A 17,507-nucleotide genomic window follows, 5' to 3' on the forward strand; every position below is an offset into this window, starting at 1 on the left:
ATTGCACCCGGGATGATATAGCGAAGCCCTCTTATTAACAATACCTCTCTCTCTGAAAAAACGTTCGACCATAACAGAGATGAATTGAACTCCGTTGTCAGACAACACAGATGCTGGCAACCCTTCACCCGCACAAAGATCCTCCAAAAAATTAATGACAGCTCTAGAATCAACCGAATTGACAATCTTTACTTCTGGACACCTGGAAAACATGTCAATACAGACTAAATCATAGTGTTCCTGTGTTCTTATTTTCACTGGACCCAAAATATCCACAGCAACATCCACCCAGGGACCATTGGCTTGTTTCCTGATGATCATCGGTTGGGTCCTGCACTTGAGTATTTTGTCACTATTCGCACACTGAGAACAAGTGCGTATAATTCTTTCTATGTGCACATCAATGGCAGGCCACCAGTAGGCCTCCCTAATTCTTTCTTTAGTTTTTGCGATGCCCATATGACTCGCATGAGCATTTGCCACTAATTTGTCATGTAGAGTTTCTGGGACAACTAGCCTGGTGCCTTTCAAGAGTAAACCACTGAAAACGGACAACTCCTCTTGGACACACCAATACACCTTCAGTTGTTCAGTACAATTACATTTCTCACACCAACCACTACGTACATAGGTAATGACCTGTTATAAAACTGAATCAGCACTTAAACCATCCAACCATTCCACTTCAGCCAAAATGCCCTCACTCACCACACATACCTTCAAGTCCTCTACAACATTCTCACCAACAGTAGCGGTCCGTGGAGGGAGTTCCGTGGGGCGGTGAGGCGGGGCGGGGGAGGGGCAGGGTGAGGAAATGTAAACACCGGAATATGGATGAACGGAGGTAAGTACACATTTAAATAAAATAAAACAAATTTCGTTTCGCGCGCTGCATCGCATTTTGCGATGCAGCGCACGCAAAGGAATTAGTTTTATATATTTAAATGTGTACTTACCTCCGTTCATCCATATTCCGGTGTTTACATTTCCCCACCCTGCCCCTCCCTCGCCCAGCCTCACCACCCCACGAAACTCCCTCCACGGACCGCTACTACTCACCAGCAAAACAATCATCAGTGTCGAAGGAATCCAGAATGTTTGATCCACCCAACTAGACAAACAATTATCTAGAATGTTACTTGAACCTGGTAAATAGGAAACATCAAACTGAAACTCCTGCAGCGCAATTACCCATTTCCTTATCCTGAGAGAAACACAATCAATATCTTTCTTTTCAAACACCTCTTTTAAAGGTTTGTGATCAGAAACAACAGAAAAATGTTTGCCCCACAGAAACTTTTTAAATTTGCGAATAGCCCAGTAGACCCCCAAGGCTTCCTTTTCAACAACAGAGTAATTGCATTCTTCTCCCCTAAGTGGCCTAGAAATAAACAAAATGGTGTTGTCAAAATCTTTACCAGACTGTAGCAAAACGGCACCCAATCCTTTACAGCTGGCGTCAGTCTTAATATATGACTCTTTGGAAGGATAAAAGCTAGCCAAATTAGGAGCCTCATTCAAACACCTCTTAATTAAATCAAATTCTTCACAACAAGCTTGACTCCAAACAAACTCACATACTTTCTTTAAAAGTTCTCTCATACGTTCAATCTTCTCTGCAAAACATGGCACAAATTTGTTGTAGAATTCCGCAATGCCTAAGAATTTCACAAGTTCATCTTTGTTCTCTGGATAATTGAGGCGAGAAATAGTATCTACTAAAGAGGGTCTGGGCCTAATACCTGAGCCAGACATCAAATGACCCAAATACCCTATCTCACTCACATCAAACTTACATTTAGAGTGAGACCTGAGTCTTGTAGCTTGGACAATACTTTCATCAACCTTTTGTTATGTTCATCCAAATTTACTCCATGGACAAGAACATTGTCCTGGTAGATTTTAGCCCCATCAATGCCACGCAGGAGATTCTCCATCACTCTTTGAAACACCGAGGTCACAGAGATTAGGCCAAATGGCATTCTGAGGAATTTAAAAGTTCCGAGAGGAGTGATAAAAGCATTGAGATCTTGGCAAGAGGGATGCAGTTTGACTTGATGATAAGCAGAGGAGAGATCCAACGTCGAAAAATGTGTGGCACCACCCAAAGAAGATAACATTTCTGATATATTGGGAAGAGGGTAGTGGCCTCAACAACGGCTTTGTTCAGTTCCCTCAAGTCAATGCATAACCTGGCCTCTCCGTTGGTCTTGCGAGCCATCACAACCGGAGAAACCCATTCAGTGGCATCAACCTCTTGAATGACCCCATTCTTCAACAGCTTGTCTAACTCAGATTTCATTTCTCCTTCACTAACAAAGGTACATTCCTAACCTTTGCCACTCTAGGAATGGCACCAGACTTTAACTTTATCAGATGTACAGGACTTTTGAGACAGCCTAATTTGTTGTTGAAAACATTAGGAAATCTAGTAATCCAAGCATTACCACCAGATGACAAACTATTACATCTTGATCGTTATGGTAATAAATGTCAACTTCTCTGACCTTCTTCAGATCCTTACCCGATCTGCAACACTTTAATACAAATTTCGTATTCATTCAACGTGGCAGATTTATTGTTAGGAAGATCTGGGAGATGTTCAAATACTTCTTGCCCCTCATATCCTAGGCAATGCAAAAATAAGGAAAACTTTCTTTCGGCACTTAACGATGTGCCACAAACCCTGGCATGAATTGAGAATACTTTCTTCCATTTTAGCCAGGGGATAGGAGGGTCCCCAGGAGTTGACAGAAAAAATGGAGGAGGAGTGACGTTTTGCATGACATCAGGTACAATAAATTAGGCAACTGTAAAAACAAATGACGTAGATTATCTGTGGACTGTTCACAACAAATAACAAGAATCAATCAAAGTGCTTGACATGTGCAGGCCAGAGCTGAATAGATGAATCAGAAACTCGAATGAAGAGATAAGTGCTGGTGGAGAAGGAGGTTAAGCTGTGTAGATCAGCATTGAAAATAAGTCAAACCTGCACTGAAGCTGTGCAGATCAGCGTGCGTGAGTGAAAGAAAACTCACTTACCAACCACAGGTTTAAGTAACCTACAATCAAGCTGTGCAGATCAGCGTAGTACGTAGTGAAGAGGACTCTCGGCTAATGCAGCCAACTGGTTTGGAGAATGTCGCTGCGAAGCGGAGGGTGCTGCTCGTCCGTTGGTAGCAACCGCAGCAGGCAGAGCAGATCGTCACGGCAGAGTCAGGCAGGGTGAGGCAGTCTAGACCAGTGGTTCCCAAACTTTTGACGACTCCAGAGGACCCCCATTGAGTCAACACTGGAAGCCGGGGACCCCCAAGCAATTTGTAGGATTTACATTTCAAACATTAAAAATAGTAATTTGAAAGAAATAAACACGTGTGCACAGAAAACAAATAATCGAATTACTAAGGATTTTAGGGGCTTATTTACAAGCCCCTATCACCATGGGAGCAACACTTTTTGCAACATTCCTGTGGCGCTAGGGCTTCGCCTTATTTACAAGGCAGCGTTAAGCCACTTAGGGCCAGATGTACGACCAGTCAATTAGCGAGTCACAAATTGCGGCGCATTTGCGAGTCGCTAATTGGAATGCACAACACTTCTCACACTGTTTGTGATTCCTAATGGGGTCGCAATTTGCATGCCTCATTAATATTAATGAGGCAGGCGCAATTTACGACCCCTTTAGGAATGGCTAGCATTCACAGGGATGGTGGCCTGATGGGGTCAGCAGACCACCATGTCTGTGACTGCTTTTTTAATTAAGCGTTTATTTTTCAAATGTAGACTGTTTTACTTAAAGGAAAACGGGATGCATTTAAATAAAGAAAAATGAAACTTTTCAGTTTCATTTTATTTATGGCAGGCAGTGGTCTCGGGTACCTCTGCCCGCTCTTAAAAAATACTTTCCCACATACTCAAGTAGGTGGTAGACTGCGAGTGTTTTTTTGCGGCCGCAAATGCGGCCACAAAACATCAGGACATAGCATATCGAGTCGCTATTAGGAAGGAACGCCCCTTCCTAATAGCGAGAGTCGCAAACGCTATTTTGCGAGTCACTGACTCGCAGAATAGCATTTGTACATGCTTTACCCTTTTTTGCGGCCGCAAACGGGAGGATCTCCCGTTTTCGTCCACAAACAAGGTTGTACATCTGGCCCATTACTTGGCTTAAGAGTGCCTTGTAAATAAGACCCCCTTTCACCCAATGCTTCGAGTGAAAGGGGTGGGCAGTTGGTGTTGCAGTGCGCGTTCCACCGCAACACCCATTGATTTTGACGCTGCCGCCTATTTACAAGGGCAGTGTAAATGGGAGGCAGAGCCAAAATTAAGACAAGGGAAAACCTGGTCTTAACTTGGCGAAACAAGGAGAAATGCTTTATTTCTCCTCGTTTTTGCAAAACGCCATTATTGTTTGTTCAGGAAGGTGACCCTTCCTGCACATAAATAATCTTTAAAAAAAATGACACTTTGTAACTTCCATGTGTGCTGCATTAAGCAGCACACATAGAAGTGACAAAACAGCATTTTAAGATTTTTTATGTGCAGGGAGGGGGTCCTTGCATTGGTGCTACACTGTTTAGTGTAGCACCAACGCAGGGGAAACACAGGGCTGAACCATATGCTTGTAAATATGGTGCAACCCTGCATTTCTGAAGTGGCGGCCCTTACTATGCACCAGGATACGGCCGTATTTTTTAGGGTTCTTCAATGATTCCCCCACTATCACCCTCCAACAGTGCCACTATCTCTCCATAGCCCCTCTGTCACATGCATTTTATTTTTTATAGCATCTCTCATACCATTGTAGAATGTCAGAGCACTCTACATCACACACACATATAGAGACAGTGACTCATACATGTAAATCAGTGTATAGAAAATGTTACATAAGGCAAAGGGGACTACAAGGTGTAGAATTCCCATGTCATTCATACTTGTAGGCATTTTTAAAGAGTGCTTAGTCTGGAGAAGCACAAACTCAGAATTCAGAACATAACACAGAGGTTAGCGTTGACTTTAATAATAAAAATGTATTTCAACCTAAATAAACCGTTTTAGCAGCATCAGGATAATGAAAGACTGGGAAAAACATAAGTCACTAACTTGTACCTTGCAGTTTGCAAACAGCTCTTTGATGACATTTTATAGGTCACTGTGCTAGATTACGATTGTCACTTATATACTGCACAGTAACAAAAGAATCTCTGACAAAAAGCAGTAAGCCACTGAACTCTGCACATAAAATACTTTTTTTTTTTAAATGCATGGTACACTTTCTTTGCAGTAGGCATATTAACCCTCTGTGCTACATTAGATAAGTCAAAGCTGCCACGGGAAAAAACTCTCCTCTCTCTCCAGCAGGTACATTAATCACTGGCGTTATCTCGACACTTTTATTGTTGCTTGAAAACTGCTAATTGTACAAGATACTTTGCAATGCTTTTAAAACTGCTTCCTGCGGACCCCCTAGGAATGTATCACGGGCCCCTGGGGGTCCGCGGACCACAGTTTGGGAAACACTGGTCTAGACGATGTAGACCCAAAATGGCCACGGACGTGACATGACGTGACGTCCGAACATGGCAGAGAACGTCGTCGCAGCAGGTTGAGGCAGGGTCAGGCAAAGTAGAAGAAAAATGAAGTTCTCCCAAAATGGCCGCGGACGTGGCATTGCATCGGAACATAGTGGAGGCGAGTTGAATTGAAGACCTAGGATGGCTGGGACCATAACGTGACGTCAGGGTTACTCTGAGGCAAGGCAAGCAAAGTCAGGCACCTCAACTACCACTGCACTCCTCAGATGAAAAACGAGAAAACAGTCAAGAGGAGTGTACATCGATGTGCATGGAAAGCAGAGCAGGAGTCGGCCCTACCACCAGACCCCGAAGTGCAGAGAGACCAGAGGAGGAGTCAGCAAGACCACAAGACCACTCCAAACGGCATGAAAGTGGAGGAAGACAATCCACAAAATGGATTGAAATTGAAGCAAAGGACAGAAAACAATCCTTGTAGAGATAAAATCGCCAGGCAAGAGTCCAGGAGAATGACGGTAGGAAGTCAAATTTAAATTTCAAATATGTCGAGTTGAGGTCTCTTGGAGTTGAATCAGAATGATTGGCACCTCTAAAAGAATCACAGGAGGCAGGTCTTTTGAGGTAGGTTGTTTTAATGTAGCTCCAATAGTAGAGCCCTCATCCTACAGACAACCACAGCAACAACATTCCTAACAGTGAAACACTCTGCCATGGAACAGCAACCTTGGCAACAAGATAGAACAGAGATTAGGTAAGAATAGAACACCACACTTGTTTTTTGGTTGGGGGTACATGGATGGTCAGTTAACCATTTGCGCCTGTGGCAAGGTAGACTCATGGTTGACAGCAAAGCAGGTAGACACTTTGGCATCAGATACGCCAAAGTCAGGCTAACTCTCGTTTCAGCTTCCATTTTACTCAAGCAAGAGCAGTGGTACTGCGGTGGTCAGGGAGGTTTGAGGATGGGTGCTACAGCGACTGTCCTTAGTCCATTCACAGGTACTCCATGACAATGCCCTGGGGAAGTGAGGGAGATTGTGCCGGCACCAGTGATGGCCCAGTTGCGCAAGCCCAACTCCTAAAGGGTGACTGGGGGAATTCCTGTTTAGGGTTGACTCTAACTTGGGTTCTGCTTACAAGTTGGCACAGGTTCCTTAATGTCCAGGGAGCTGGTGGGTTTTCCCTGTGGGAAAAGAAACAAGAAGCCCAGGAGTTTAAGCAAGGGACCCAACTATATTGATGATTCTGCAGGGCCAGCAGGGTGGTCAACCACGACTCTTTACCATACTTTGCTTGTAGGGTTACTCAATATCTAAATTTTGTGAAGGACCAATGTATGTATTCGGTTATTTTTTAGATATGTGAAAAATGATGGCCAATTTTAAAATATGTTTTGTAAATAAATATGACCTGAGACTTTAATTCTCAAATCCAACACAAAATCTCTGATGAGCTCTCGGGGGAGGAACGTGGCGGGGTAACCTAATTATCTTGGGCGAGGAACGTGGCGGGGTAATGTAATCACTATTGTGGGGAGAATCTCTGTTCCTGGTTCTCCCCTCTCGGACTCTTGGGGACTCTCTTCCATGGCAAAAAAAAGAGCCACTATATAGCGCCCCCTGGCGGGTTAGTAGAATCACAATGGTGAAGACAAACCACTGGTCACAGCAGCAAAACAGCTACAAATTCCAGTGGGTGCCTTAGCCATGCCTCACTTCAATACGTTTGTTTTGTAAATAGGAAGACACGCCCCGATCCCATGATGCCAAAAGTAGGCATAAGTAAAGATACATTCAGGCAAGTGTGCCACTGTGAATTTTCCAGAATAAATAGCAGTTCTCAGAGAATTTTTTTAATCAAATCTAGGCACAGATCAGCTTAACCGCTTGCATGCCCGCCCCTTTCCCCGCCCAGTGCCGCGCTTTGTATTAGCGGGCGGAGTTCATGACGAGCTGGACTCGTCATGGGCACAGCGCCACCGCAGCCCATGACGAGTCCAGCTCGTCATGGGCACTGAAGGGGTTAAACAATCTGTTGAACCCGTGCAACTTAGGGACTGCCCACTACTTTAATGACTAAATGAAACAGGCACATCTAAAACAGTTCAAGTTAAGAGGGTTTAAAGGGAGGATGCTGCACTGTATAGAAGATGAAAACAATATTTGTAAACAGTAATAAAGAGTACAGGAGCAGGAAGTGCATTAGAGGCAGACATGCACAGTGCATCTACAGAAGTAAGGGAACTAATCCAACATGAAGCACACATGAGGGGTATGGCAAGATGAAACAATGGTGTAATGGCCAAACAAAGAGAAACAAAAAATAGTACCAGATCCAGACAAAGAGAAGCACAAATATTAAATAGGAGAAAGCAACTGGGTGCCTAAGAAAGTTAAGAACATGGAAATATCATATATGGCAATACAGCAGTATGAGAAGGAGCACGTGTGCAGGCAGTCCAGAGGTTCAGAAGTGGGGCATCAGGAAAAGGGTATCGGAATGGGGTCTCTCGGAATACACCTAACTGAGCATTAACTTACACAGCCCTTTCGTGAATGCATGCATAGATCTGGGAAGGCCAAAACCAACACTGGAGGTGGGCCAAAAGCAGTAAAGCAAGGGACATGGAAGACTTGTGTCCTTAAACTGGGACACTGGGCAAAAGAGGTTTAGGGGTGCATGACTGCTTTCCTTCAGGAGATTACTCAGAATACCAAAATTCAGGATGTACATGTTGTTAAATTGGTAGAACTTGGAGGTTATGCTGGAACAGACACAGATAGCGCACACAAAGCTCTCCAGAACCAGAGAGCAACGATTTGAAGTAGGTGCATGACATCAAGCACTGAGTTGGGGGATTTTTTTGTATCCTCTGCATTACAGAACACTTGCGAGAATAAACAGCACATTTCAGGAAGGGCCTCTGTTTTTTGACTTTCATCATGCTTCTTCTTTCTCTGGATACAAAGAAGGCGAAGGTGTGGATGCATTTGCCCTGCCCACGACAGCGGAAATGGAGGTTCGCTCCTCTGTGGAAACAGCAAGATGTGCTGCATCAAGCTGCTTCCTTCCTAGTTATTTGATGTAAGGCCAGGTCACGCTTCTTTAGTAGATCTGGCTTTGTGTAGTATTCTTGGATGTTTGTGCTGTTCTGCATCACTGCGCTCCCTTTGAATAAATTAGCAAATTTTTATGCAAAAACTTCCATTTGCCTATGAAGGTTGATCTGCTCTGGCGACATCAAGCAGTGCTCAAGAACAAGGTGTTCATACAAAATATCGAGTCAATAATACCAACTGACACAAAAAGCCGAGTTGGAAATATCGTGTCGCAGGAATATCTTTAGCAAGAATATCGTGGACAAGAATATTGATTTTAAGGTAATATTGACGTTAAAAATGTTGTTAATAATATCGACTTGATCAGCAAAGTGGGGGATCTCTGGACGAGGGGAGGATTTAAAACGTTCGAGATGCTGCTGACGGAATTCCAGTTGCAGGACAGGGAGTACTTTCGGTACTTGCAGATCCGTCATGCACTATGCTCCGTCTTCCCGGACGTTGCCTCCATCCCGGAGTATTCCCCCCTGGAAGATAGAGTGCTGGATGGACACGTTCCGGACAGCACGATCTCACTGATCTACAAAAAGCTGATCAATGATCGCGTGGGATTGCTGACTGCCCTCCGTGAGGCTTGGGTGGCCGATGGACTGGAGCTGGACGACGAGGACTGGACCTCTGCGGTGGCCTCCCCGAAAGAGGTGGCCATACCGGCCCGCCTTCGTTTCGTCCAGCTCAAGATACTCCACAGGGTATACATGACGGGGCCAAGGCTCCTGCGTATGGGCTATGCTGTGGACGGGTTGTGTAAGCGTGGGTGTGGTGCTTTGGGGGCCTTTCTGCATATCTTGTGGGAATGCCCGGAGGTGGAGCGATTCTGGCGTGGTGTGCATGAGGTCCTGCGAGTGGTTACGCATGTGGCGCTGCTGCCTGAAGCGAGGAGATGCCTGTTGAATGTGTGGGAACCTACCGACTACTCGGCGCCACAGACGTGGTGGGTGACTCTGGGATATATGGTGGCCAAGCGTGATATTGCTCAACTGTGGGGATCCCAGAGGTCCCCGACTGTCTCGGCTTGGAAGGAACATATGGACTGGTGCATGTTTCGGGAAAAGGTGGTGTATGTGGCGAGAGGTAAGCCTGGGATGTGGGTGAAAGTATGGGGCCCCTGGAACGCCTACCGCGGGGGAATCTGTGCTCCGCCGTTATTGCCTGATCCATCGCCTGCCCCGTCCCCTTAGCCGACTCATCTCCCCGGTACCGGGCATTGAGTTTACCCAGCCCTAGTCCTGATCTCTTCCCCTTCTTGATACTCCTATGGACTGGTAGGGTCCCCCTTCCGGGGGAGCACATGCTGCTATTTCAGATTGTTGATTGCCTTGTGGGTTTGTTTTTCTAGTTGTTCTTTAAGCTTAAAATGAAACCGTACAGTGGGGTCTGGGTGGTGTGGCTATCAACGCTGCTAACTCCTGTGCATCTTCCTTGCCGCAACATGCGCTTTATAATGTGTATCATATGCTCCTTTTGTCTACTAGCGGCCGGCCGGAAGGTTGTAGGCCCATCTTTGTAATTCTTTTGAGTCTTGTAATAAACGGTTTCAAAAAAAAAAATAATAATAATATCGACTTGTAATTTTTTGTGTGTATATTAATATATGGTAATTGTTTTATAATGTTTGTTTAAATATTCGTAGTTTTTCAATATGGTTTGTAATTAATAGTAGTTTTTAAATTTAATTTAATAGGTTTTTGTTACTTTTAGTACCGTAGCAGATTGTGGGGTTTATAGGGGAATAGGGTGGAAAGTGAATTAATTAAAATAATTAATAACATTTTAAAAGAATATTATTTAATTGATAATTATTTATATTAATTGTATAATTCAAATATTTTGTTTTTAAGTTTTAGGGTGCCGATTCCGATCCGTTAAAAAAAATTCCCGTACGACTCGTATATATATTTTTTTACGTACGAATCGTACAAGTCCCGTACAAACGGCCAAGTACGATTCGTACGTGGAAAATACATATGAATGACCTCGGGAAAAGTCTACGACACGTCCCCGGACAGTTTTACATACGATTCGTAAAACTGAAGTCCGAGCGCACAAGTACGATCCATACCGGCGTTCCGAATACACATTCATATGTAAAATGTCCCGTACGGAGCGAACTGTGTACCACCCCTACCCCGGGTACACCTGGGCGAGGGGTACGAGTCGTACGGCCCCCCAGCCAAACCACCCCACCCCCCGTATGTACGGCGCGTACCCCACCCCCGCATGTACGCACTGTACCCCACCCCCGTATGTACGGCGCGTACCCCACCCCCGCATGTACGCACCGTACCCCACCCCCGTATGTACGGTGCGTACCCCACCCCCGCATGTATGCACCGTACCCCACCCCCGTATGTACGGCGCGTACCCCACCCCTGCATGTACGCACCGTACCCCACCCCCGTATGTACGGCGCGTACCCCACCCCCACATGTACGCACCATACCCCACCCCGTATGTATGCACCATACCCCACCCCCATATGTACGGCGCGTACCCCACCCCTGCATGTATGCACCGTACCCCGCATGTATGCACTGTACCCCACCCCCATATGTACGGGGCTACCCCACCCCCGAATGTACGCACGTACCCCACCCCCGTATGTATGCACTGTACCCCACCCCCGTATGTACGGCGTGTACCCCACCCCCGTATGTACGGCGCATACCCCACCCCCGCATGTACGCACCGTGGGGTACGGTGCGTACATACGGGGGTGGGGTACGGTGCGTACATGTGGGGGTGTGGTACGCACCGTACATACGGGGGTGGGGTACGGTGCGTACATGCGGGGGTGGGGTACGGTGCGTACATGCGTGGTGGGGTACGCGCCGTACATACGGGGGTGGGGTACGGTGCATACATACGGGGGTGGGGTACGGTGCGTACATGTGGGGGTGGGGTACGTGCCGTACATACGGGGGTGGGGTACGGTGCGTACATACAGGGGTGGGGTACAGTGCGTACATGCGGGGGGCTGGGGGTACGGTGCGGACGTGTAGGGATGGGGGTACGGTGTGTACATGCGTGGGGGCTGGGGGTACGGTGCAGATGTGTAGGGATGGGGGTACGGTGCGTACTGGGCCCCCTTTTCCTCGTGCATCGCTGCGTACTTAGTTTTTCCGGCACTTTTTGGCTCCCGTAAAAATATTCCCGTGCGAAGTGCTGTGGGTACGAATCGTACTTGCTGGTCCGTAAAATGCTGCCTGACTCCGTGCGAATGTCGCGTACGCTCTGTCCCGGAACGGATTTGTATGTATTTTTTAGTCGCACGGTGTTTTTTACGATTCGTACGGAAATGGTGTTTCTGTACGAATCGTACTTGCTGGTTTGTAAGGTGCATTCCCCGGGTACGAGTCGTACGGAGAAAACTCTCTGTACGACGATTCGTACCCGGGTTTTAAAGGATCGGAATCGGCACCTAGGTGTGGGTTGTGGGTTTTGTAGTGTTATAGAGTGGAAAGTAAATAAATGATAATTAATTTAGAATTAATATTGAATTATTATTAATTATTTAAATGATAATTATTTGCATACATAGTCTAATTATTATTATTATTTAAGTTTGAAGTGTGGGTTCTGTGTATTTTAGGGGTAAAGGGTGGGAAGTTAATTAATTAAAATTGATTAATAATTCATTTTTAATTATTTAATTGTTAATTATTTATGTTAAATTTATAAATATTTTTTTTAATTACATTTAACAGGTGGGTTTTGTATGGGTATAGGGTGGGAAGTAAATTAATTATAATTATTCAAACTTTATTATTATAAATATTTATTTAATTGATATTTGTGGTTTTTGTATGTGTAAAGGGTGTGTAGGAAATTATAATAATTGATAAATAACGTTCATTTTTAATAATTATGTAAATATGTAATTTAAATATAGTCGAGGTTATATGTGTGAGTTGTATCTGTAGGGATAAAGGGTTGGAATTATTTAAATATAATTAATTTATTCTTTGTTAATTAGTAATGTTAATTGTCTAATTGATTATCAATTATGTAAATGTTAGGTGTGGGTTGTTTGTTTTGTGCCGATAAAGGGTGGAGAGGTAATAAAATGTAATTGTTTTATTAGTAATTAATTAGTATTCCTATTTAAATAGCTATTTAATTATGTTAAATGTGTAAATATTATACATTTAAATACACATTTTAGATGTGTGGTGTGTAACTTGTAGAGGTATAGGATAGAAAGTTATATAAGTAATAATAAAATCCAAAAGAGTAGCATTTTTTTATTGCAATTTATTACTTTATGTGTTAATTATGTTATGCTTTTGAACTGTAAATAATATTGTATTTAATGGTTGTTAATATTTTGACAATAGATTTTGGTATTTTGATTAAAAAAATATTTCTATCTATTCATTGCAAAACATATGTAATTTGTTAAAAAAAATTGAGATTTTTTTATATTTCAATATTTTTATTTTTCGTTATTTACTATATTGTTGAAATTATTTATCTTACTTAAAGTGAAATAGTCGGTTTCTAATGCTGGCTGAAGTGGGACTAGTAAATATTACCTCTCCGTAATCCAACACTTTCCCTACTGTTGCACTGAGTGGAGTGGAAATAGTAAATTTGACCCCTCTGCAATCCCACACTTTCCCTACTTTTGCACTAATTGGAGTAGCAATTGTCAATTTTACCCCTCCGCAATCCAACACTTTCCCTACTGTAGTACTGAGTGGAGTTGGAATAGTAATTTTTACCCCCTCCAACACCCAACACTTTTCCTACTGTTGCATTCACAGTATTAAGACTTTGTCTACTATTTATAAGTTGTAGTGGGAATAGTATATGTATTAATTAAACATTTTTGTAGTTTATTTGATATTGTTTATATTTATATTAATATGTTGTTATCTACAATTATAATATTTATATCTATTCATGTTTTCAATATTTCATTTATTTTTAGTAAATTCAACATTTTTATTTTGTTTGAGTTTTTTATTTGTAATTACAATTGTTGGTTTTTTAAAATATTTTATGTTATTGGTTATATGTATATATATTTATTTTTTATATTATTGCATTTTAAAAAGTATTAAAAAAATAATAAATTACAAATATTAATGTAGTAATATTTGTAATTAGATATATGTAAATAAAAATATGTATAAATAATATATATGGGTGTCCATTTAAATAATATTAATTGCCATATTAAAAAAATATTTCATATATTGTATTTTGATTGTATTAGTATTAATATGTGTATATATATATATATGTCATCGATATTTTAAACAACTATATTAGTGAAAACAATATTTCCCGCCAATATTTTTATAATTTTGATTATTCGTATAGGGAGTCAATATTTTTTAAATCAATAGTTTTGACTTGATATTTTTATAAGCAGATATTTTGTACTCAATATTTTGTCAGTGAACCCAAAAACCGAAATCAGTTGTTACCCAATCCATTTGGTTAACCCTTGTCCATTGTTTCTTTTGTTTAGTTCTTAGATGAAGGGGTAATAGAACAACGGTCGTTTTCAACCCCGGTTATATCAGCCACTTGTAGCTGAAGGACTTCCTTCAGTAATCAGGGGCGCAGCTTAATTTCGAATAATAGGGGTGCGTGGGTCTAAGGTTTCCCATGTGACACAGTGTACCCAACCAGTGACGGCCCGTGTAGGGCGTTTTACCAAGTCGGTGACGTGGCGCAGAGGAGGGGCAGGGTGGGGGGTTGTAAAATGCGGCATACGGCCGAGTTCAGGTAAGTTACGAAAAAAATTAATAAAACGAATTTCGTTGCGCGCGCTGCCTGAAATCGGCCGTTTGCCGCATTTTTCAACCCCCCACCCTGCCCCCTCCTCTGCACCACGTCACCGCCCCGGTAAAACGCCCTACATGGGCCGTCACTGTACCCAACTGAAAAAGTCATGGGGTGGGCGAAGTTAGGGAAATTAGGGAAAATAGCTTCGACATTCAAAAATTAAGGGATATTTTGGGTAGAATTAATATATAGATAGATTCATCCACTGGCAACAACAACAACTTTGCACACCCCAAAGTGATTACATGCTATAAAACCTAGTTGAGTAATAAACAAATGCTAGACCATACAATATGCCAAGCATCTGACAGTGTTTTGCTTTTTTGCACTATTTTTTAGCGCAAAATGTGTCCTTGTGTCAAAATTTACATGGGGACGCATGTTGTGCAAAATGTCCTGCTAAATGGTGGATTTGCATTTCGCATAATTTCTCAAAAAGGTCACGTATGTTTGCAAAAGCAAATTATGCGAATTTCGCACCCCCTAAATTTGAGATCCCTAAATTTGACATCTACGAATGCACATAAAACCTATCCTGGAGAAGCCATTCATTTAGCTGTTTGCGACTGACACACGAATGCTTTTAGCAATGCACTCAATTTGAAATGCCTGGTGCTGCTTCAGCCTTTGTGATACGACCCAAAACAGATACTTGTGCACATAAATACAGACACAAGACTGTATGTGTATGTGTGTGTACACACACACATACACACTCAGAAGCACACATAACATACGTGTTTATGAAAGAGCATGTTCACCACTTGGGTACCTTTGCACAGAGCAGCGTATGTTTACTGTTACCCAACTCAACTGTATTCACTTTATCGACCTTAGACGGATGAAAGGGTAAGTAGACTTACCTAGATTCAACTCTGTCACCACAGGGTGAAATTCCTGTACTCACAGACACTCAAGTCATAACTATGTGTACACTCATTTACGTGTACACTTATTCATGTGCACACATGCTCATGTGCCCCCACAATTTTGGATACACTCTTGCACTACACTCACATGCATACATATACATTATATGCATGCACACCCTCAATTGCACAAACTAACAGTCATACTTTTTTGCCTACTGTAGTGGTCACACTTTATCCATGGGAGCAAAACAGTAGCACCCTCCCTGTCGCCACGCACCCTCAGATAGGCTCAAACTGCTTGAAAGCAGCAGGGACCTCGAGGAGGCGGACGCCCGAATGAGTGCTGGCTACGTGCGCTAAAGGAATGTCTACGCAGAACATATCAGTTTTGGACTTCTTAAATCGGGTACAGACAGGAGTCTGCCTTCATGACTCCCGCCTCCTTGTAGCAGCATGCAGGCCCAGCCATCTGAATCACAGTCAGTGCAGTGAGAGCTGACTCCAATGCCTTGCATTGGTTCACAATGACAAGGACCAGCCATCGGGCAGTATGGGCCTAATTACGACCTTTCAGCACAGCGGTGGCGTGGCGGTGCAAACCGCCACGCCACCACTCCGCCGAAGGTCGACGCCTGCCAGGTTACTACTTTTCAGTGGTCTGGCAATGGCAGACGGCATGGCAGTTACTCCTGCCGTGCCCTTTCAAAGGCGGTGACTTTTAAAAACGTACCTCAATGAGAACGCCTCAGAAGGTTCCTGCACGGCATGGACTTAAAAGTCCATGCCGTGCAGGAACCTATGGGCTTGCACACAGGGGGCACATGTTATGCCCCCCTGTGTGCATCCACATATATTTGAAGCACCTTTGTTTCCTCTCCGCTAGGCTTTTTTATGGAGGTGAAACCATCATGAAAAGCCTGGCGGAGAGGAAACCTGTAATGTGCTTGGCAAGTGCGGTCAGACTGCTCGAGTCGTAATCAGGCAGTCGGACTGCTGGTGCAGCAGTGGCTTGATCTGCCACACCTGCGCCACCATGAGTCTGGCAGTCTTTGAACCGCCATACTTGTAAGAGGGTCCTATGTGTTTTCGATATTGTGAAAAGGCCTAAGACAGAGCCCTGCCACAACATCCTACTCTGTGTTTTGGGAAATAAGGTAAATAGGTGAAAGATGAGCTGACCCGACCAGCCAGTCAGCTGTGCGTGTAAGCCTACTGCATGTAAACATTGGGGTGAGGGTGGTCAACCCCACACTCACCCCTGAAGATACACCCCTGCCTCTCTTGTGAATCAAGGCTGTGATATCTACAAAACAACATGGGATAAGTAACTAAGGGGCATATTATCAAGAAACTGCGTTAAAATTATCGCCGCTTTAGCGGCAGAAAACTGCAGTTAAAGCAGCGATAATGGTCGTGATAATATGCCCTTGAGAATTCCAATAGAAGCCCATGTTCTGGTGTCAACATGGGCTTCTATTGGAATTCTCATGGGCATTTTATTAAGCCCATTATCTCCGCCTTACCCGCAGTTTTCTGCCGCTAAAGCGGCGATAATTTTAACGCCGTGCTTGATAATATGCCCCTAAATAACTAACTTGATGAGACTCTTTGAACACAATTCAACTCAGTTGTCAAACATGTCTGTGTGTAAATGCAGCAGTGTTGAAATAGTTTGCAGCTGATCTCTTAGGCAAGAAATATGCTTCTCTGTGCCTTGGGGCTGCACGCAACCCTCTAAATTGCCTCTTCATTCACTCATCCATATTTTAGACCAGTGGTTTTTAGCCTGTGGTTTAGGGACCCATGGGGGTTTGTGGATGTTTTACAGAATTAAATAATATTAGAAATAAAATTAAAAAGTGTTTACACAAATAAAGAAGCAACATTTTACACTTGAAAATGTTTCAAATTTAATTGTGAATTAAACTAAATATTCTAACATTTGAGATTTGTTTGGTGTATACATGTTTTTAGGTCTCGACCTTGCTATCGCGTAAGCGATCGCAAAGCGAGACTATAGAAAGCGGGTTTGAAAAGTGCTCCCAAAAAGCGGATTGCATGGCTAGCACGCGCACAATCACGCACATCGTGCCGCCATGCAATCCGCCTTTTGGGAGCAGTTCAAAGGGTCCGCTCCCCCGCCCCCAAGCGCACGCGCGCCACGCTCCGCCGGGCTTGTC

This window comes from Triturus cristatus, chromosome 6 (genome assembly GCF_964204655.1).
Source record: "Triturus cristatus chromosome 6, aTriCri1.1, whole genome shotgun sequence".
In the NCBI taxonomy this organism is placed as follows: domain Eukaryota; kingdom Metazoa; phylum Chordata; class Amphibia; order Caudata; family Salamandridae; genus Triturus; species Triturus cristatus.